General features: G+C 36.4%; 1 protein-coding gene across 7 annotated transcripts in view; it reads right to left on the reverse strand.

The window, feature by feature from the left end:
* The window catches only part of INPP4B (inositol polyphosphate-4-phosphatase type II B), an 831569-nt gene that overhangs the window by 485128 nt on the left and 322375 nt on the right, over window positions 1-24066 (reverse strand). For 2 of the 7 annotated variants that reach the window (XM_054486649.2, XM_054486646.1), the window contains exon 1: window positions 11199-11299. The exons of 3 other annotated variants lie outside the window; for them this stretch is intronic. The gene's annotated coding sequence lies outside the window, so the exon portion shown is untranslated. Of the gene's footprint in view, window positions 1-11130; window positions 11300-24066 lie in introns of those variants that run through there. 2 more of the 7 variants (XM_054486650.2, XM_054486651.1) reach the window with 2 other exon arrangements.

The following is a 24066-nucleotide window of genomic DNA, read 5'->3' on the forward strand; positions in this document are numbered from 1 at the left end:
ATTTGCTGAGAGTATCAGCAGCTTGAACTTGGAGTTGGCAGAACTCTGGATGTGAGTTGCCAGCTCTACAAGATAAGGATACAGAAACTGAGGTAGGAATAGTCTCAGGGCAGTAAAGCAGGCCTTGGCTTCAACACCAGACCCCTCCATAGACTTCCTTTGCTGAGAGTATGTGATGATTCCATAAGTTCCAACCTGACTATTGACTTAATGACATATCCAGATTCATTCTAATTATGTAAGTATTATCATAACCCAAAATGGCCTTAACATTCCCTTCAGCTAGACTAAACTTCAGACAGGTTTTTACAGATTATAGGCCCCTGACCTCCCTTTTCTTAAAGCATTACAACCTTAGAAAACTTAAGGTTGTAAATTCTTTTGCTACCACTTTGAGATATAGATCTTCTTTCAGTCTCTTGCCAGTTTTACAACCAAGGAATGTCCTTCTCAAGGATTTAGGGGCCATCTTCTTGGCATGGAAGCATCAAGAAACGAGGGTAGGAGCCTAACTTCCACGAGCTCCAATTAGTAATAAACACAGATGGCCTAATCACATTGACCAGCCTTGCCCCTACAATCCTCTAGCACGTTTCCACTAGCTAGTCCAGTGTTTAAAAACTCTTCTGCCTCTTGTTTCAGCAGAGTTGAATTTAATCACTCTCCCCTATTGCAATAGTCTTTTTTTTTTGAGACAAAGTCTTGCTCTGTCACCAAGGCTAGAGTGCAGTGGTGCAACTGGCTGCCTGTAACCTCTGCTCCTGGATTCAAGTGATTCTCCTGCCTCAGCCTCCCGAAGTAGCTGAGACTACAGGTGCGTGCTACCATGCCTGGCTAATTTTTGTATTTTTAGTACAGATGGGTTTTCACCATGTTGGCCAGGCTGGTCTCGAACCCCTGACCTTGAGTGATCTGCCCCCTCAGCCTCCCAAAGTGCTGGGTTTACAGGCATGAGCCACTGCGCCTGGCTTACAATAGTCTTGTAAAAAGTTTCGCTGCCTGTTTAACTCCACGCAGTGCAATTTTTCTTTGACAACACCTTATAGCGTTTCAACCATGGCATAGTGGTATGATAGTTGTGATTAGGCAAAATTATCCAATAGCCTTTCTTGATTATATAAACCAGTGGTTCTCAACCAAGGCCAATTTTGCCCCTTACAGGACATCTGGCAAACTCTCTGAAGACATTCTTGGTTTTCCCAAAAAAACGAGGAAGTTTGGCATCTACTGGGTAAAGTCTAGGGATGCTGTTAAACATTTTAAAATGCACAGGACAGCCCCTCACTATGAAGAATAATTTAATCCAAATGTTTTTTTTTTTTTTTTTTTTTCTTTTATTATTATTATTATTATACTTTAGGTTTTATGGTACATGTGCGCAATGTGCAGGTAAGTTACATATGTATACATGTGCCATGCTGGTGCGCTGCACCCACCAACTCGTCATCTAGCATTAGGTATATCTCCCAATGCTATCCCTCCCCCCTCCCGCCACCCCACAACAGTCCCCAGAGTGTGATGTTCCCCTTCCTGTGTCCATGTGTTCTCATTGTTCAATTCCCACCTATGAGTGAGAATATGCGGTGTTTGGTTTTTTGTTCTTGCGATAGTTTACTGAGAATGATGATTTCCAATTTCATCCATGTGCCTACAAAGGACATGAACTCATCATTTTTTATGGCTGCATAGTATTCCATGGTGTATATGTGCCACATTTTCTTAATCCAGTCTATCATTGTTGGACATTTGGGTTGGTTCCAAGTCTTTGCTATTGTGAATAATGCCGCAATAAACATACGTGTGCATGTGTCTTTATAGCAGCATGATTTATAGTCCTTTGGGTATATACCCAGTAATGGGATGGCTGGGTCGAATGGAATTTCTAGTTCTAGATCCCTGAGGAATCGCCACACTGACTTCCACAAGGGTTGAACTAGTTTACAGTCCCACCAACAGTGTAAAAGTGTTCCTATTTCTCCACATCCTCTCCAGCACCTGTTGTTTCCTGACTTTTTAATGATTGCCATTCTAACTGGTGTGAGATGGTATCTCATTGTGGTTTTGATTTGCATTTCTCTGATGGCCAGTGATGGTGAGCATTTTCTCATGTGTTTTTTGGCTGCATAAATGTCTTCTTTTGAGAAGTGTCTGTTCATGTCCTTCGCCCACTTTTTGATGGGGTTGTTTGTTTTTTTCTTGTAAATTTGTTGGAGTTCACTGTAGATTCTGGATATTAGCCCTTTGTCAGATGAGTAGGTTGCGAAAATTTTCTCCCATTTTGTAGGTTGCCTGTTCACTCTGATGGTAGTTTCTTTTGCTGTGCAGAAGCTCTTTAGTTTAATTAGATCCCATTTGTCTATTTTGGCTTTTGTTGCCATTGCTTTTGGTGTTTTAGACATGAAGTCCTTGCCCATGCCTATGTCCTGAATGGTAATGCCTAGGTTTTCTTCTAGGGTTTTTATGGTTTTAGGTCTAACATTTAAGTCTTTAATCCATCTTGAATTGATTTTTGTATAAGGTGTAAGGAAGGGATCCAGTTTCAGCTTTCTACATATGGCTAGCCAGTTTTCCCAGCACCATTTATTAAATAGAGAATCCTTTCCCCATTTCTTGTTTTTGTCAGGTTTGTCAAAGATCAGATACTTGTAGATATGTGGCATTATTTCTGACGGCTCTGTTCTGTTCCATTGATCTATATCTCTGTTTTGGTACCAGTACCATGCTGTTTTGGTTACTGTAGCCTTGTAGTATAGTTTGAAGTCAGGTAGTGTGATGCCTCCAGCTTTGTTCTTTTGGCTTAGGATTGACTTGGCGATGCGGGCTCTTTTTTGGTTCCATATGAACTTTAAAGTAGTTTTTTCCAATTCTGTGAAGAAAGTCATTGGTAGCTTGATGGGGATGGCATTGAATCTGTAAATTACCTTGGGAAGGATGGCCATTTTCATGATATTGATTCTTCCTACCCATGAGCATGGAATGTTCTTCCATTTGTTTGTATCCTCTTTTATTTCCTTGAGCAGTGGTTTGTAGTTCTCCTTGAAGAGGTCTTTCACATCCCTTGTAAGTTGGATTCCTAGGTATTTTATTCTCTTTGAAGCAATTGTGAATGGGAGTTCACTCATGATTTGGCTCTCCGTTTGTCTGTTATTGATGTATAAGAATGCTTGTGATTTTTGCACATTGATTTTGTATCCTGAGACTTTGCTGAAGTTGCTTATCAGCTTAAGGAGATTTTGGGCTGAGACAATGGGGTTTTCTAGATATACTATCATGTCATCTGCAAACAGGGACAATTTGACTTCCTCTTTTGCTAATTGAATACCCTTTATTTCCTTCTCCTGCCTAATTGCCCTGGCCAGAACTTCCAACACTATGTTGAATAGAAGTGGTGAGAGAGGGCATCCCTGTCTTGTGCCAGTTTTCAAAGGGAATGCTTCCAGTTTTTGCCCATTCAGTATGATATTGGCTGTGGGTTTGTCATAAATAGCTCTTATTATTTTGAGATACGTCCCATCAATTCCTAATTTATTGAGAGTTTTTAGCATGAAGGGTTGTTGAATTTTGTCAAAGGCCTTTTCTGCATCTATTGAGATAATCATGTGGTTTTTGTCTTTCGTTCTGTTTATATGCTGGATTACATTTATTGATTTGCGTATATTGAACCAGCCTTGCATCCCAGGGATGAAGCCCACTTGATCATGGTGGATAAGCTTTTTGATGTGCTGCTGGATTCTGTTTGCCAGTATTTTATTGAGGATTTTTGCATCAATGTTCATCAAGGATATTGGTCTAAAATTCTCTTTTTTTGTTGTGTCTCTGCCAGGCTTTGGTATCAGGATGATGCTGGCCTCATAAAATGAGTTAGGGAGGATTCCCTCTTTTTCTATTGATTGGAATAGTTTCAGAAGGAATGGTACCAGCTCCTCCTTGTACCTCTGGTAGAATTCGGCTGTGAATCCATCTGGACCTGGACTTTTTTTGGTTGGTAAGCTATTGATTATTGCCACAATTTCAGCTCCTGTTATTGGTCTATTCAGAGATTCAACTTCTTCCTGGTTTAGTCTTGGGAGGGTGTATGTGTTGAGGAATTTATCCATTTCTTCTAGATTTTCTAGTTTATTTGCATAGAGGTGTTTGTAATATTCTCTGATGGTAGTTTGTATTTCTGTGGGATCGGTGGTGATATCCCCTTTATCATTTTTTATTGCATCTATTTGATTCTTCTCTCTTTTTTTCTTTATTAATCTTGCTAGCGGTCTATCAATTTTGTTGATCCTTTCAAAAAACCAGCTCCTGGATTCATTTATTTTTTGAAGGGTTTTTTGTGTCTCTATTTCCTTCAGTTCTGCTCTGCGAGAAGGGAAGTTTAGAGAAAAAAGAATAAAAAGAAACGAGCAAAGCCTCCAAGAAATGTGGGACTATGTGAAAAGACCAAATCTACGTCTGATTGGTGTACCTGAAAGTGACGGGGAGAATGGAAACAAGTTGGAAAACACTCTGCAGGATATTATCCAGGAGAACTTCCCCAATCTAGCAAGGCAGGCCAACATTCAGATTCAGGAAATACAGAGAACGCCACAAAGATACTCCTCGAGAAGAGCAACTCCAAGACACATAATTGTCAGATTCACCAAAGTTGAAATGAAGGAAAAAATGTTAAGGGCAGCCAGAGAGAAAGGTCGGGTTACCATCAAAGGGAAGCCCATCAGACTAACAGCGGATCTCTCGGCAGAAACCCTACAAGCCAGAAGAGAGTGGGGGCCAATATTCAACATTCTTAAAGAAAAGAATTTTCAACCCAGAATTTCATATCCTGCCAAACTAAGCTTCATAAGTGAAGGAGAAATAAAATACTTTACAGACAAGCAAATGCTGAGAGATTTTGTCACCACCAGGCCTGCCCTAAAAGAGCTCCTGAAGGAAGCGCTAAACATGGAAAGGCACAACCGGTACCAGCCACTGCAAAATCATACCGAAATGTAAAGAACATCGAGACTAGGAAGAGACTGCATCAACTAACGAGCAAAATATCCAGCTAACATCATAATGACAGGATCAAATTCACACATAACAATATTAACTTTAAATGTAAATGGACTAAATGCTCCAATTAAAAGACACAGACTGGCAAACTGGATAAAGACTCAAGACCCATCAGTGTGCTGTATTCAGGAAACCCATCTCACGTGCAGAGACACACATAGGCTCAAAATAAAAGGATGGAGGAAGATCTACCAAGCAAATGGAAAACAAAAAAAGGCAGGGGTTGCAATCCTAGTCTCTGATAAAACAGACTTTAAACCAACAAAGATCAAAAGAGACAAAGAAGGCCATTACATAATGGTAAAGGGATTAATTCAACAAGAAGAGCTAACTATCCTAAATATATATGCACCCAATACAGGAGCACCCAGATTCATAAAGCAAGTCCTGAGTGACCTACAAAGAGACTTAGACTCCCACACATTAATAATGGGAGACTTTAACACCCCACTATCAACATTAGACAGATCAACGAGACAGAAAGTCAACAAGGATACCCAGGAATTGAACTCAGCTCTGCACCAAGCGGACCTAATAGACATCTACAGAACTCTCCACCCCAAATCAACAGAATATACATTTTTTTCAGCACCACACCACACCTATTCCAAAATTGACCATATACTTGGAAGTAAAGCTCTCCTCAATAAATGTAAAAGAACAGAAATTGTAACAAACTGTCTCTCAGATCACAGTGCAATCAAGCTAGAACTCAGGATTAAGAATCTCACTCAAAACCGCTCAACTACGTGGAAACTGAACAACCTGCTCCTGAATGACTACTGGGTACATAACGAAATGAAGGCAGAAATAAAGATGTTCTTTGAAACCAACGAGAACCAAGACACAACATACCAGAATCTCTGGGATGCATTCAAAGCAGTGTGTAGAGGGAAATTTATAGCACTAAATGCCCACAAGAGAAAGCAGGAAAGATCCAAAATTGACACCCTAACATCACAATTAAAAGAACTAGAAAAGCAAGAGCAAACACATTCAAAAGCTAGCAGAAGGCAAGAAATAACTAATCCAAATGTTAAAGCCATGGTTGGGAAACTCAGCTATACATAATTAGACTCCTAAGAGCACTCTTCCTAGGCTTCATCCTGGTCAAGGAAATGAGGTTGTACCAAAAAGCCCACACCAAAACACAACAAAAGCCAGCAACTGATAAATAACTTTTGAAGAGAATACCATTGAGAAACATGAGTAGAACCAATACAATTTACAGAGTATCGAATGATGTTAACACCAAACAAGTCCATATCTTGCTTGATTCAGAACATGTTCCACTTGCTGACAGTGTGCAGGTTCTGTCACTTCCTGACAGTGGCAACGTGGACCAGTTATTTTTAATTTTTATTTTTTTAATTTAAGTTCTGGGATAAATGTGCCAAACGTGCAGGTTTGTTACATAGGTATACAAGTGCTATGGTGGTTTGCTGCACCCATCAACCCGTCGTCTACATAGGTATTTCTCCTAATGCTATCCCTCCCCTTGCCCCTCATCCCCTGACAGGCCCCAGTGTGTGATGTTCCCCTCTCTGTGTCCATGTGTTCTCATTGTTCAGCTCCCACTTGTGAGTGAGAACATGCAATGTTTGGTTTTCTGTTCCTGTGTTAGTTTGCTGAGAATGATGGTTTCCAGCTTCATCCATGTCCCTGCAAAGGACATGAACTCATCCTTTTTTATGGCTGTATAGTATTCCATGGGTGTATATGTGACACATTTTGGGAAAACTGGCTAGCCATATGCAGAAAACTGAAACTGAGCCCCTTCCTTACATCTTATACAAAAGTTAACTCAAGATGGATTAAAGACTTAAATATGATGGATTAAAGACTTAAATGTAAGGCCTAAAACCACGGACCAGTTATTGAACTCTCAGGCTCATTTTTCTCATGAGTATAAAGGAGGAATCATGGCCCCTGCTTCTTAGCATGTTTGTAAAGATTCAATAATATGATGCATGCTCACTGCTTAACCCGGTATCTGACTCACAGTAAGCACTCAATATATGATAATACAAAGCAACATTAAGAGGAGAAAATGGGAAATCTAAGAATTTACTACTTCATAAATAATGAGGAAATAAATGGCATCTAATTAAGTCTAGGCCTATCATTTAATATTTTGAGAGCAAACCAACTCTTCCAACACCATTATTTTTATGATAACTTAAGATCCAGATAATCCAGTTTGTGGGCATGCTGAGTCACTGTGGATTCATAATCAACATGAAAGTATTTCCTAGTAAGAATCTAATTAGATGTTTAATTTGTCTATATAGAATAATTAACTGCCACTTTGCCATTATCTGCGTTAGAGGTTCATATCAGTTCATTTATTTACACAATAATAACTGATTAATCCAACACAGGATGCCACCAGCTATCATATATCACTGACAAAGGAATAGCTCTTCAGTTAGCCTATACTCTCCTTAGAGAAATTACTAAATTTGCAGATGCTCTTTCAGTAGCTGGCAAGAAAACTTTAGTAGGTTACCTGATTTCATTTTCCTTTGCTAAAAAAGCAGTTATTACAGCAATAATAAAGAACAAACATGAATTTAATTCACTTGTGGTACATTGATCTCATTTTATTTGGCAAATACACAATAAAATAATTAAACGCCTCTTTTGCACATAGCTTGAAAACCCGTATCAGGATAAGCTAGCTCAAAATATTTGTAGGTAGCTCACATGCAAATTAATTTGGCTTATTATGTAATGTAGAGTTCTAATGCATTTTCATCAACTACATATTGAGTAACAGACTTTAAATATCATGCCTTATATTTTTATTTGTCCCACATTTAGAGCTTCTATTACTTGTATTAGTCTTACTCCTTATTTTCAGTGTGTTCAAGATTATCTGAGTTTCCTCAAGAACTATAGTTGAAACTTTAAAATGCATTAGTATATGATAAGTAAAATTATGAAATCCCATTAGTTTTCACTCAACAATTAATTTTTAAAACAATAGGCAAAGAATGTTTTTAAATCACCAAACTAAAATAAACCTAAAGATCAAATACAATGGATTTTTTACTTCCAAATTTTCTAAACTAATTGTTTCTTCAGATAGACTTGTCAGTTCCAAATTGAATTGACTTAAGTTTCTGAATTCCTGGGAAATGAAGGATATTTCACCTCATTTTTTATTCCTGTATAAAGCAGAGTTGTATTAAAATTTTCAAATTTCTTTTTCTCTTTATGAGCTCCGCAGGGCACATTTTGGTTTGTTCAATATACTATTCCTATTTTAACTTTCTCATACATTCTTTTTTTTCAATTTTATTCTAAAATTTCAAGTCAAAGAATAAAATCTCTAAAGTGCTAGTCCTCCCTAATGTACTTTTGAAAAGGAGGACATTAGGTGTAACTTCAGTGAGGTACAGATCAGGACATAATGCTAAGAAGAACTAAAAAAAAAATTATCATAAAGAGCAGCATAGCTACAGAAGCTATGGAATTACCCTTTACAATAATCCTAACAGGAAGGCAAATAATCTGCTTGTCATTCTATCTAAAAGAGAAATTTTTTATCATCTAGAAATCCTCTGTAGACATTGTTTGGAAGGACACTTCCTGTAAATCAGAACCCATTACAGGTCGTGAGCTAATAAAAGTCAGTATTTTTTTGGAAAACAATGCTACAGTGTAAGTAGGTAGTGTGTTAAGAGTTTAAATCAGTGGTTCTTACCTTTGGTTGGGCATTAGAATAACCTATGGAGCTTTGAAACACTCCAGTCCCCAGACTGCCCCCCAGATCAACTAAATCAGAACACTTAGGCTGGGACTCAGGCATTAGTATTGTTTATTGCTCTCCCAGATGATTCCAATATGCAACCATTTTGAGAACCAATGCTTTAAAAAATAGAAGGCTTCATAACAATTACCACTATAGGATAGAGTTAAAAGAATATTTGCATGTATTTTCATAATTGATGGCTAGAATAAAACAATTTCCTCTACACCCTTAATATAACATTTAAGATGAGCTTTAAAGTTACTTCTAAAATTGATTTTTAAATTTTTGTACTTTTCTTACAATACTCCAGCAAAACTTTGAGATTTGTTTGATACATTTATACATCTAAGTTGGGGCAATTTGATCTGCCATAGCCATTTATAAGACACTAAATTATGAAGCAATATGAATTGCTAACCCAATTCAATTGACTCTAGGTGAAATAAAGAAATCAGTCATTGCTCAATCTTAGTTCCTCAAAAGCAAGATAGTAGTATAAAATTTGGTATAAGAATATCGTAATACAGCAGGAAAATAACTTTTGTCCTCATATCTTGAAATAAAATCCCATGACCAGTTTATTACTCATTAAAAAATAGCTAAGTACCTTTTAGGTATACAGCACCATGCCAGACCCTGAGGATACAGTTGTAACTGAAAAAATCGGGGTTCCTACCCTCATCAACTTACAGCCCAGCTAGCTGATTTTGTAACTCAGGTCAAAGATTATGATCTCATCTAGATACTCACTATAAACCCGATATTACTAAAACATTAGTAATACATCAAGTTCCAAGTGAATCACCATTTGTCCAAATAATATAACATTTTCAGATTGTGTTGGTTGATTTTTCTATACCTTTTTCTATATCCCATCTTCTAAAAGACCAAGAAAAGACTGATAATGTAAATATTACTACTTGAGCTTGGGCAAGTTTATGAGAAAAAAAATGTAGCAGATGATTCTTATATCCCCACCTCCCTATAATTTTCTGTTCCTTTCTTTGCTGTCTTTTATTATGTCTCACTTTAGTCATCATCATCATCATCATCATCATACCATTATTGTAATTGTCACAACTACCTAGGCAGAGTCTCTAATGTGCAACTCAAAAAGGTATCTGCAGCAAAAGCTGTTAAAAATTTGACATATAGCTTTTTAATTTTTTCACAACATATATTAAGAATTTTAAAATGTCATTAAGAACTCTTTATAAACTTCATTTAAAATGGTATGTGGCTGAAATTCATAATATGACAGGGCACTTCAAGAGCTTCAGAATATTAATTTAATGAGCAAATATGTATGCACTGGCTTCTATGTACTGGACACTATTCTAGATTCTGCGGACACTGAAAGAAACAAAGACAAGTGTCTTAGCCCATTCAGGCTGCTTTACCAGAATACCATACACTGGGTGGCTTATGAAAAAACAAATTTACTTCTCACAGTTCTGGGGGGTGTTAGGGGGAAAGCTGGGAAGTACATAATCAAAGTGCCAGGAGATTTGGTGTCTGGTAAACTGTGGCTGTGTCCTCACATGGTAGGAGGGGCAAGGCCGCACTCTGGGGTCTCTCTCTCTCTCTCTTTTTTTTTTTGAGACGAACTCTCCCTCTTGTCCCCCAGGCTGGAGTGCGATGGCGCAATCTCGGCTCACTGCAACCTCCACCTCCTGGGTTCAAGCGATTCTCCTGGCTCAGCCTCCTGAGTAGCTGGGATTACAGGCACCTGCCACCATTCCCAGCTAATTTTTGTATTTTTGGTAGAGACAGGGTTTCACCATGTTGGCCAGGCTAGTCTAGAACTCCTGACCTCAGGTGATCCACTTGCCTCGGCCTCCCAAGTGTTGGGATTACAGGCATGAGCCACTGCACCCGGCCTGGGGGTCTCTTTTATAAAAGGGCACTAATCCCATCCAGGAGGGCTTTGCCTTCATGACTAAATCACCTTCCAAAGGCCCCCAACGTCTAATACCATCACATTGGGGATTGGGATTTAAACATATGAATTCTAGGGAAGCACAAGCACTTAGGCCACAACAACGAGATGCCTGCTTTGTGGATTTTATATTCTATTTTGTAGAAACAGACAATTTAAAAAAATCAACCAGGTAATTTCAGATAGTGATTCTTGTTTTGGAGAAAGAAAACTAGTCACAAGATTCTAACATCTTGAGAGGAGCTGGCTAGAGAGGAGAAAGGGGGAAGTGCCTGTGAAATATCCATCTCCAAGTAAGCAATGTTTGATACGAGAACGGAGTGGTAGGTAGAAATCAGCCATATGAAACTCTCAAGCATATGAAAATGTGGGAAAAGTGGAATAATGCTACCTTCCTGAATATTCCTAATTGCCTGGAACAGACATCTTCATGAAGGTACAGGAAAAGAATAAGCAAACCTTCAAATGCCTCTTCCCCATCAGCCCTCATGTGATCTTCCTCAAGGTCCATCTCGATTTTAATTTATCCTTTCTTTGAAAGCCACTTAGAAGCCAATGCCTTTGTTACATCATTCACCAATCACAATGAGAACTGCTATGACCAAATTCCTCCCTAAACTCTCAACCAATGGTGTAGAAACATATAATCTGAATAAAATCTGTGTTGTCTTTTGTTTTCTGCCATAAATTTTTACCATAAATTTACTATGATCCTTGACATTTCAAATTTATATTGCTGTTATTATTTTTTGTGATAATTTGTAGAGCTGAAGTTTGTCAAGTTTGCATAATGCATTTAGTGCTGTAGTTAAGAGCATGGGCTATGAATGGATGCTAATGGTAAGATCTTACTGAAGCTACTTAGGTCAGCTTCAATTTTCTTATCACAATAATAATATTATTAGTTTTATAAAATATGATGTAGAGAACTCAGCTTACAGCCTGACATAAAACAAGCTTCCAATAAATTAATAGTGGGAGCGAGAAAGAGAGGTATACACTGCCATCCCCTCCACACACCCCGATTTCTTTTTTTTTTTTTTTTTTTTGAGACGAAGTCTCACTCTGTCACCCAGGCTGGAGTGCAGTGGTGCGATCTTGGCTCACCTCAACCTTTGCCTCCCAGGTTGAAGTGATTCTTCTGCCTCACCCTCCTGAGTAGCTGGGACTACAGGCACCCACCACCACACCTGGCTAATTTTTGTGTTTTTAGTAGAGATGGGATTTCACCACATTGGCCAGGCTGGTCTTAAACTCCTGACCTCAGGAAATCCGCATGCCTCAGCCTCCCAAAGTGCTGGGATTACAGGTGTGAGCCACCATGCCTGGCCTTGAGGTTGTTTTAAATATTGTATGCATATAAAGATCTTAGTAGTAGCAAAAACAAGGTTCAATTTAGTTATGCCAAATTACTCTTTGAATGGCCTCCTGAAACTCTTGCCTGGAAGACTGTGTGTCGTCATCTAAGAAGGGCTATTCATCAACTTTCACTCAGATGAATTGTTTAACATGGGATGTCGGGAGCCTGAACTCCTGAAACCCACTAACTCTTGGTCACAGGCTTCTTGTCAAGTTTCCAATGCAATCATGGTGGGTCACGAAAACGAAATGCTGATCAACTTATCTAAATTCTCTGGTGTTTCCTTCTGTTCTTAAAGCCCTCATTAAATGATTTTTTTTTCACACTAACACAAATATTTCCAGAGAAGACTGTCTTGAAGTCCAGAACTCTGCACTTGAAATAGGACTCCAAAAGACAAGGGGGTGACTAAGTCCTGCACCCAAGGATGTAAGGGAATTCAGAGACTCATAAGGTAGCCCTCACACTGTCCTCCTCAGCAACCCAGCCCCCCTCCATTGGAGTTAACTCAGAGCAGTGGGAAACAGGGCTCATCAGGTGGGCTTGAGCCAGAAGGCTCCTTCTTTCATATAATTCATATGTGTAAGGATATGATGTTCAAAGGGTTCCATGGCTAAAACCAAAGTCTGAAAACCACAGAGCCAGTGATGTGAATGCAGGCCCTCTAAACTATAGTGTGATTTTCTCATGCTACTTTTTAATATTATTATGGATGTTTGTTCTTGAAAAAATTTAAATGCTTGTTTTATTGGAAATTGCTTAATTAGACAATAAATCTCATGAAAAGGCATTGTTCTAAGTCAAAGATTCATTTTTGTTTTTTCTACCATTATGTGCAATAAACACATTTAAAATGCTGCTCCTGAAGGGATTCATTTATTGGAGAAAGCAGGAGCAGTTGACTAAACTTTTCCATCCAAAAATTTAATTCTCAAAGGGGCAATCCAGTCAGTCAACTTTTCCAGAAAAGAAATTCACCAGATTTCTTGGTTGTCATGAAGATATTCAGGGGAAGGTTTTCAGCAAAAGATCTCTTCTTTTGCTGAAAGTGAGGACTCTGAGGATCTCAATTCTATTACTGCAAACTGGATATTTAATCCCAGGATATAGCCCAATACCAAAGGAATACTGAAATATAGTCACTATGAACAGAAATCCAACTTAATTCAGTATACATTATTTGTCTTAAAAAGGAGCAAGCAACTACAGGATACGGGATTTAATAATAACAGTAAAGAGGTATAATGCTTACTATGGGCCAGGCATTAGTTCAAGTGTTTACACACATAGGTTCATTTATTCATTACTCTAACCCTGTCAGCTTAGCCCCATAATCATCTTCTTTCACAGCTGTGGGACAGAGAGAGTAAGTCACCTGCCCAAAGTCAGTGTTGGAGCTAGAATACAAACCCAGACAATCTAGCTCCAGAGATCACCACACAATGATTAGTTTCAGTGAAATAAGGCAAACAAAGGCATTTAGATATTAATCCTGCCAATTTTAAGTATGCTTTTGTGCTTGGTATCTTCCTTTTGTCCCTTTGGATCCACACATTGCTCTGTGCCCTGGAGCTTGTGTGGACAGAATCAGTTAGAGGTGAAAGGATAATGAGGTCAGGGCATTCATTTTCCTGTTTCCACCCCCCGCCCCCCGTCAGGTTACTACTGGTTGGCTGCATCCCTCTGTTGAAAGCTACAGCTCCTGTCAAATGACACAGTCCACTCTGGACTCTAATCACCCCCTAATCACCCAGAGATAGCAACAGCTCACTACTGTTACACTCACAGAGGCATTGCACCATGGTCTATTATTTTCCCTAAACTCTAACCACATCTTTGTAAATACTTCTTTTATTAAACTTTTCTCAACTCACCATTCCAAGAATCTGAGCAGAGCATTAATTTCTTGATCTAGTTTGCATATGACTAGACAAAAAAAAAATGCAGCATAACCTTCACAATTCCCACCTTCCACCCTCTGCATACCAGGCCCAGGAAATAAATTCTACAGCAGTCAAAAAGGAGTTATTTGCTCCCACAACAAGCCTATGTGAAAATTATTCTTCAAATTTTTTACCAGTAATTGAAGTTTGCAAGTAGAACAGTATTTTTATTCTAATAATAGTCATTGGGTCTATTAAAGCACCATGAGTGTCAAGTAGCAGGACAGTAACAGAGTTATTCATGTTGGGTGTTGGTCTCTTTGAGTTGAATGACCATGCTGAAGCCTTGGTTCAGGTGTTGTAAATCAGACACTTAGCCTAATTAAATACAAAAATATCTAATGTTATGCAGCTGACAATACTAGATAGTTGGCTTCCTGGAACTGGGTAGTAAAATACATCCAGGAAATGTAATCCTATGGTGTAAAGAGATACCAGGTGCATCCTTGCACTCCCCTCAATCAAATTAGCCATTCGTCAGAAACAGTGCATCTTATGAATATGTCTTAGCCTTAAACAAAGGAAGTGAGCTTCTAAACTGACCTTAACATCTCCTCCTCAAAACATCTTAAGTTGCTCTTGCCATTTACTTTAGCAGCCCACCTAGCGATGAGAATGGAGTCTATTTCCATTGAAAGAGATGTAAGAACAATACCCTGAGCCACAATTTTTAAAAAACATGGCCACCACTCCCTCCCTCTCCCCTAATATACCTTAATAGTGCCAATAGCTCTTCACACCTCCACTTCTGGTTTCTATATTGAAAGTACAGATTCATAGCTAAAATTCAGCAGGTCTGGTATCGATGGATGTATTTCCTTTTACCATATCTTGATGTTTATAGTGAAATGTATGTAGAGGTAAATTACTCACTGTCTTTACTAATAAATGTTATTGTTTAATTATCACAATGTGTCACAAAGGTCTTAAAACGTAGGAGCACATACCATGTACCAGTGGAATAGATACAATAAGTTGACATCTTCCTGAATTACAATTTCATAGAGCAATGGCTGGAGGTGAATCCATAATATATTGATCTATTTCAGCAATTAGCATTAAAATAATCTCTTGGGGGCACTCCTGGGCTGGTAGGAGGCAATGACCAAAGATTAAAAGTCAGAAACTCTAAATATCATTCCTCTAATTATAACTCTGGCACCATCTTGATGTGTGACACCAGAGTTTTCCCAGTATAAAATGACAAATTCCATCCACATAACCTGATTGACAGTTATTGGCATGAACAAGTGACTTATAAGCACAAACATTAATATAAAAAAGCATGTGACACTTCACCTAGCAGAAATCAGTCAGAAATTATTTTTAGTGATTGATATTTTCATTACCCTGAATTATAATTAAGATAGAGCAGTTCTTTAAAATTATATGCATGCTATGTCTTTCCCTCCCCACCAATGGTAGCCAATCTCTAAGGTGACTTCCTCTAATGATTGTCACATTCTGTTACACACACGCTCACATAATTCTCCCCGACACTGATCAGAGCTAACCTGCATACCCAATATGATATGCAGAAATGAGAGTGTATGACTTCCAAGGTTAGTTTATAAAAGTCATTGTTGCTTCTACCTTACTCTCTCATATCATTCACTCTAGGAGAGCCTGTTGCAATGTAAAAAAGACACTCAAGTAGCTCAGTGGAATGGCCCATGTGATGAGAAACTGAGAGCCAGCATCAACTGCCCATCACATAATTAAGCAAGCTTGGTAGCAGACCTTCTTGCTCCAGTCAAGCCTTCAGATGATTGGAACCCCAGCTGACATCTCCACTGTAACCCTATGAGAGCTGCCAAGCTAGAATCACTCAGTCAAGCCACTCCTGAATTCTGGATCCCCAGAGTCTGTGTGAGATAATAAATGTTCATTGCTATAAGCCACAAAGTTTTGAGGCCACTTGGTACAAAGCAATAGATAATTAAGACATTCTTCATTCTAATTTTTTACTCTATACAAGGTTTGTGTTGCATGTGTATATATCCTTTCTGCCACCCCCTAACATACACACCACCATCTTTCAAGCAAGTCCTCCGTATAGGAGCACAGGAAAATATCTAGGAGCAATAGGTGGGTGTGTACACTTTGATAATCACACACTTTTAAGGAATTAAAACTCTAAGGTATTTGTGTCCATTGCTACACCTGCATACATAATGAGGCCCATCTGTAAAATTTCCTCATACAAGAAATTATTCACAAAATTAAATATCACATGTTTAATCTTCATTAACGTATATATGCTAATTAATTTGAAACAATACATCATTCCATTTTCTTACAGTAGCATAAGCAGACTACTGCTGATATAATTTTATTACCCAGGTGGTTATAAGCATTGAGTTAATGTCTTGTCGTTGACTTCTGCTAACTGGCAGAATTGAGTTGTTTCATACTATTTCAGCTGGTAGTGAGACAAATGAGTTACACAGTTAAGAGGGACATCTGCCTGAAATACTGATAAGCTGTAGCAGGACAGTTTAAAGCAAATATGAATTCCTTCAGCAGCAGAAAATTTTTACACAATTATTAACTGTAACTTCACTATGAGTCATGATCACGTTATATAAAAATGCTAAAGTACTAACATTACCAGAAGCACTCAAAGCACATAATCTATTATTCATTCCATCTGTCCTTTGTCTTACATAAAAATTAATTTATCATTAACATTTCAGATCAATGTTAAAATATGACAAAATTTGAGAAGATAAACATTTACTCTTTATATCACTATATTTCCAAGACTAAAACGACAAAGCAGATGAAAGATCACATCTTTGAAAACTTTTGGATACCTGAATAATCTCTGTAATAGAACTGATTAAAAACTGTTTTCAGTATTAGTTTCCAATACAATAATGGTTTGAAAACACAGATTATTTTATTAGAATTGATGTAAATTTCTTCTATGAAAATCTGGGTTCTAAATTAACCTAAATAATATTAAAGGTATTAAATTATATTACAATAAGATTTTAACTCTATACAAATTATATTTCTGCAAAGCACAGATGTTTTTTTTTGTATAAGTCCATGAAACAACTTTTAGAGCAGCATGAATTATAGCAAAATAAAATTTATAAAAAATGAGATTTAAACGTTTTATCCTTCAACAAATAGCAGCATAATTTTACCAAATACAAAACGGTATAAAAGGTAATCATTAGGAAACGAGAATCACAGACTGCTCTTCTGAAACATTAAGATAGACAAGGGTTAGCTATTCATCATAGGTACTAGATCTTTACACATAACTTTAAAAATTTGATATTTTCATTTAATACCCATATTAATACATTTATAAATTATTGAAGGAGTAGGAATGAGAGGTGTTTGCTTCTGACATTAACTTGGCTAAGGGAGCCTTATATGTGTGGCAATACGTAAGAAATAAAATGTCAAGTCAATAAATTTTTGCTTAGTCAATTCTATTTATTTTATTTATTATTGTATTAAAATTGTACCCTTGCTAACCAATGAATTTAAGATGTGTATAGTATTCAAAAATATTTAAATGAATCAATTATTTAAATACAATGGTAAATTGGACTTACGCTTAATATAGTTTTAAAAGGGTTGAGTTATATTACTCTGAGAAATTATTGACGACATAATTCTGAGAAATCTGATGCACTGAATTTTATCTACTACCCATATATTATTAAAGTATAATTTCTCCTCAGATTATTTGAAAATACTTGTTGAAATAAATGAATGAATAAATGAAGGACAGACGTCTACAGAAACAGGTCTGGCAAAGTTTTGGCATAAATATATTCCATTTGTTTGAAAATAAATACCATTGACCTTATGATCTTTGCATTCCTCAGATTTGTTTTTTAGTGCCATAGAAAACTGTGTGCAAAGGCAATTTTTACTAATTCTCTCCCTTGACCCCAAACCTACATTAAGTATGATGACCTACACAATAATTTTTCAGAAAAATCAATCAAACCCATCAAAGTATTACTTTTATATCCATTATATGCCTACCTAAAAGGAACAAGACTTCAGTCTTGGTATCAAAGAGATGAAAAATATAATCAGGAAAATTAAGTTAAATTACATGAAACAATTAGGGAAAATTAAGTGCTGTGATGTATAACAGCATTTCCCAAAATATCCATGAGTTGTTAATAGATGTTTCATTAAGACAAAAATAAAAGGCTTCCATGATAAAATAAGTTTGGGAAATATTTCATAGCACATTATCCTCTTGGCAATTCATATTTCCATTAGCATATTAATGATGGAAAAGTTTTGCAGCAAAGAAAATTCTCATATTTTAACCAAGAATATCCAAAATTTATTTCAACCCATGAAAAACCTTTGTTAAATTTTCTATCTTTAGCCATAAAAAATTTCAAAAATTCTGAAAAGTGAAGAGAAAAAACTAAAACAAGTACTGGCCACATTAATCTAACAGGCATTATTAGCACTTTGCCATATTTGGTTCAGATTTTTGAAAAGTGAAGAGAAAAAACTAAAACAAGTACGGGCCACATTAATCTAACAGGCATTAGCACTTTGCCATATTTGGTTCAGATTTTTAAAGCTACATAATAGTGAAACATCACGTATACAATTAAGGCCACCCTGACCCCTTTTGTTTCCTTCTTCCTTCTTCAGAGATTACCAGTATTCTGAAATTGGTATGCATTCTTCTTGTCCATGATTTTAGACTTTTGATTAATATATTTGTATTTACAAATAATACATAAAATTTCTGTGTGTTTTAAACTTAAAAAATATCATTTTGTACACATTGTGAATTACTAGTCTTAATAGTCTTATTCAATATTTACGTTTATGTGGTATATCTATGATAATGCAAATAGAGTTAGTTTGTCTGCTTTAACTGAGAAATTGTATTTGTATAAATAGAGTCCACAAAATACGAGTTAATTTGTTTGGTATTGAGAAATCATTTAAAAACACAGAGTGGTGAATTAACTAAAACATTCTTCATCCTAATATCTATATCACAACAGTAGATTAGAATCTTGCCCTGTCACTTGACTGGCTGTGTGCTTTGAGCAAGTTATTTCTCCTCTGCTGGATTCAATATGCATATATGTAAAACAATGATAATATTGCCAACTTTTTTTGGTTTATGATTTACCTTTGATTTTATTTACCATTTCTTTTGTTGCATTTTTACAGGTTTTTATGTTTATCAATTTTTAAAGTTTGTATTTCAGTATCTCATGTTTTCTTCTAAAATTTTCAGTTTTATTTTCCAAATTGAGAATTTTATTCCATCTACTATTGTGTCATGTAGACATTTAATTGTCCCGGGAACATTTCTTTCCTTCTTTTTTTTTTTCTTTTTTCCCAAGACATGAGATTTCCCTATGTTTCCCAGGCTGGAGTGAAGTGGTTATTCACAGACATGATCACAGAGCACTGCAGCTTTGAATTGGCCTCAAGACATCCTCATGCATCAACCTCCTGAGCAGCTGGGACTACAGGTAATCAACACCACTCCTGGCCTTTCCAATGATATTTCTTGGTTAATCTATCCCTTTGGTACTGAGTTCCAATGCTACCTCATCATATACCAAGTCTGTATAATAAAGGGGATATCACTAGTAGATGAGAGAAAGGAGAAAGTTTACTATATCACCTGCTTAATCATACAAGAAGGGCTGCCTGAAAGAAGTGGTGGCCTCAGGTGGCATCTGAATATAAGTTGGACACAATAAGAAGATGGGTTTTCATGTCAGACTGACCTTCATTTATATCCTTTCTGTAATACCCATTACAAGTGAATTAATCTTACTACAAATGAATTTCCTCACCTATAAATGAAGCTAATACAACTTATCTAAATAGTATTATTTAACAAGCTACTATATTTTAAAGTGGCTATCATAGTATCTTGCACGTAAAGGGTGTTCAAAATAGTAGTATTGAAATCATGTGATTTCTTGTTGCTAGTAGCAGTCATGTCTGATTAGTAGCTGTCAGTTTGAAAAGAAAAGATAGAATTCCTAGGAAAGCAAAGGTAAACTGGGGCATCACTTGACTAGAAAGATGAGAATTCGAGTTGATTCCAAGCTGTGGTTTGGAGGACAAGATATAACAAAAATTGAAGGTAGTGGTTTAGGACAGAGGTTCTCAAAGTTGTTCCAGCATGAACAGCAACAACAATTACTGAAAATTTATTACAAATGCAAATACAAACCCCAGACCTACTAAATCAGAAACTCTGACTCTGACATGTGGACCAACAATTCATGTTTTAACTAGCCCCCAGATAATTCGAATGCATACTCAGGTTTGAGAATATGATGGAGCATGTTTGGAGTATGATGAGTGGGAGGTGATGCTGAGACACAAGGCGAACATGATGTAAGAGGAATATCAGAACTGAAGATGTACACTTGTCATGCAAAGGGCTGAAATTCTTCTTTTCTGATGTCTTTACTTGCTTTCAGTTATAGGTTTTATTTTGCTGAAAAGCTTCCCAATCTCAGAATAATTTCTCAGCTTTCAAATTCTCCTTGCAATCCACCTACTTGGCAAAGCAATGCCAGGGTTGTAACCCTTAATCAGTCTCCACTCTTCCCACAATGTCCCTCCTGCATTGCTCTCCTCCTGCTTTTAGCTTTAAGTATCTGCAGGGAAGGTAATTTGTCTGGCACGATTTCATGTAATATTAAATACCATGTGTATTTACAGTGCTTTATCAATAATAAATGAAAGTAGTAATAGCCTAGAACCCAGATTTTAATAGTAGGAATCCCTGGCCATTAAATATAAAATAGTTATCAATATGTGTGTATCTAGTGACTTCCCTTTCTGGCACCAGAAAGACAGCAGTCTGCAAAGAACATGCTGTATCTGTACTATTTAAAAGCCCTTTTATCTATAAAACAAACTTCATCTCGTATGCAATAGCTGCAAAAGTGCACAAAGAGTAGAGCAGTAGCCAGCCACACAAAATACTTGCTATAGTCACCCTGTTGTGCTATCTATTTTCAGATTTCTCCACAGTATTTCTTTAGTTGTATTGATTCTGTGGTGGAAGTGGAGGTGGGGAAATGAGAGCTCTCCCTTCAATAACCTGTCAGAGACCTGACCAGTGAGTTAATTTTGGCCATAATGCATCAATTCCAGCTGTAAAGGATCAGTTGAGCCGTGGCTACAGGATCAATTGTATAGACATCAGAGATAAGTTAATCGACCATGGCATGCTCTGGAGCAGGATGCACACGGAGATATCACCTGGATTTTAAACTAGTGTGAACTTCTTTGTAACATCCGCAAATCCATGTTTAATGAAACAAAATCAATTTTCAGAGGTTTGAAACATGTCACTCCTACTATTTATAAATATGAGCTAGTTCTTTAGTGTTTCTCAGTATGCTTTTCCTTTTGCTGTATAATTTCTGTATTGCATGCATGCATACATGTGAAACAAAATCTATAAAATATATAAGATGTCATGTAAAAAGTAGGCCAATAAAACATATTTTAAAATTCTCAATTTATGTAACATGTTTAACGATATAGGCAAAATTAATCTGCAATGAAAAAGCTTTAAAATTTCAAATATTTTAGACAGATAATGCTGTGATGTGAAATTATGATTCTTCACAATAAAATCAATTTACTTGTGTTATTTAATTCATCTACAACCACAGCTAGAAGTTTTGAAACAAGTTCTAAAGTTGAAACTGCCTATTAATTTTGTAATAGAAAATTTAAAATATGCCCCATACGAAATTCAACTGCATGAAAGACAAAACAGCTAGCAATGATTTTATCTTGGTGAAAAGATAATATATAATATTTTCATTTAAACATAGTTATTTTCTAAATTCCTCATCATAAGTAATATTATTAACTATACCAATATTAGTAATAAAATATAAATAAAATATGTATGTGTAAGTATATTTAAATCATATTCAAATTCATACCAGAACCTTTTTATAGAATTTATACAAAATAAAAATCAAACACGTATACATACACACACACATATATGCATATACCAAAAACATATTTACAATATATTTCTTGATAGTTAATAAGATGCGGAAAGCATTAGCAGCAAGTTAACAGTGAGAGTCAAAACTGTTCTTCGATATGTTTGATCTTGGACTAGTGGACAGTGAACACTGAGGTGAAGCAACATTTCAACAGTCATGAATTGATAAACAAAGTTAGTTATAGAGAGAATTTCAAAACATTATAAAATCCAATTTTCTTTTTTAAAACGAAGAGAATTGAGCATTAATTGCCTTTCCCTAGGGCAATTTTACTATGTTGTAACATATTGACTAGGGATAGGAAATTAACAATTCATCTGATGTAATAATTGAGATCATCTAGATTAGCAGTTCTGAAAGTGTAATACTCAGATCTATAGGAGTCCTAGAATTTTTTTCAGGAGGTCTTTGAAGTCAAGGCAATTCTTACTACATTGACTGTTTTTTTCATTATTTGTCTTAAATTTTTTTTCTCTTCCTTTTTTTTAGCTGTGTTAACGTGTGTTCTTTTTCACTTTGTTGATATGTATTTGCACTGGTGGTACAAATACAATGGTGGGTAAAATTGCCTTAGAATAAATCAAGGCAATAGAACCAAGATGTGCAAGTAGACCTTGCATAATTTACTATCGTGCACTAAAATGCTAGTTTCACTCGAGACTATCTTTGATGAAACAATAAAATTATTACTTTTATTGTCTTGGCCCTTAAACACTCATTTTACTATTTTACATGACAAGAGTTGAAAGTATGCGTAAAGTATATAAAGTACTTCTATTACATGGTGAAGTAGAGAACTGTATTAGTTATCTACTGCTGTGTAACAAATTACCCCAAAACACAGCAGCTTAAAACAACAAACATTTATTATCTCAGTTTCTGTGGATCAGGAATTCATACACTTCTTATCTGGCTCAAGTGCTTACAAGGCTGTAATCAAGGTGTTAATTGGGGCGAGAGTCATCTTAAGGCCTAAATAGGGAGGAACACACTTCCAATCTACTCATGTAGTTGTTGTAGGATTCAGTTCCTTGCAGGTTTTAGGTCCAAGGACCTCAGTTCCTTGCTGGCTATTGGCTGGAGACCACTCTCTATTCCTTGCAAATTGCCCTCTATCCAGGCAAGAATGAGGAAGAGCTAGAGGGAGAAGTCCAGCAGGACAGAAATCACAGTCGTTTATAATCTAATCATAGAAGTGACACCTTCTTACTTTTGTCATATTCTATTCGTTAGCAGCAAGTCACTAGGCTCAGCCCATACTGAAGGAGAGGAAATTACACAAGATCATGAGCCAGGATCAGTGAGACCAAATCAGAATTCCCCTCCCACAATAGTCATCTCCAAGCAAAGCACTTGTGTGACCGTGTTGCAAGCTGAACTAGATGCTCTTCTTATTTAAACCTGTTTTTACCTGAAAACATAATTAACAGACAAGCTATAGTTATTCAGGCTTGGGTATTTGCAGGTATTTGTAGAATTGAGTATTTCTTGAAAATGAAAAAAGTGAGTTTTGTCACTTCAAGGAAAATAATGGACTGTGTTTGTTGCCAATTACAGATTTTGAATATTTGAATGAATATTAGAATTTTGGAAAACCTGTATCTGGCAGCAGTGTCTAAACAATTTTTCGAAAGAAAATTTTTTCTAAGGAAATTGATAGCAATATTAAAGAATGTGGGTTTTCGATGTTGCAAAATGAAATGTGTTGGCATTTCTCCTATCCGTGAAACCACAGTGAGCCAATGTTTTAAAAATGACCAATGGATGCTTTTACGGAATCATGCATGCATCCATTTAAAGTGCAAGACCAATGGATCTGATGTAACAATATGAAAAGTTTGTTCATGTGGTTTCAGATTCTAAGTCGCTATTAACCTTTGGGAAACTATCACTTACAGAATTCTTGTGTAGTATCAAAGGATAATATCCATGATTATCAGAAAATGATATTAAACGATATATATATGTATATATATATATACACACACACGCACATACATACA

The sequence above is a fragment of the Pongo pygmaeus genome, chromosome 3 (assembly GCF_028885625.2).
Source record: "Pongo pygmaeus isolate AG05252 chromosome 3, NHGRI_mPonPyg2-v2.0_pri, whole genome shotgun sequence".
NCBI lineage: Eukaryota > Metazoa > Chordata > Mammalia > Primates > Hominidae > Pongo > Pongo pygmaeus.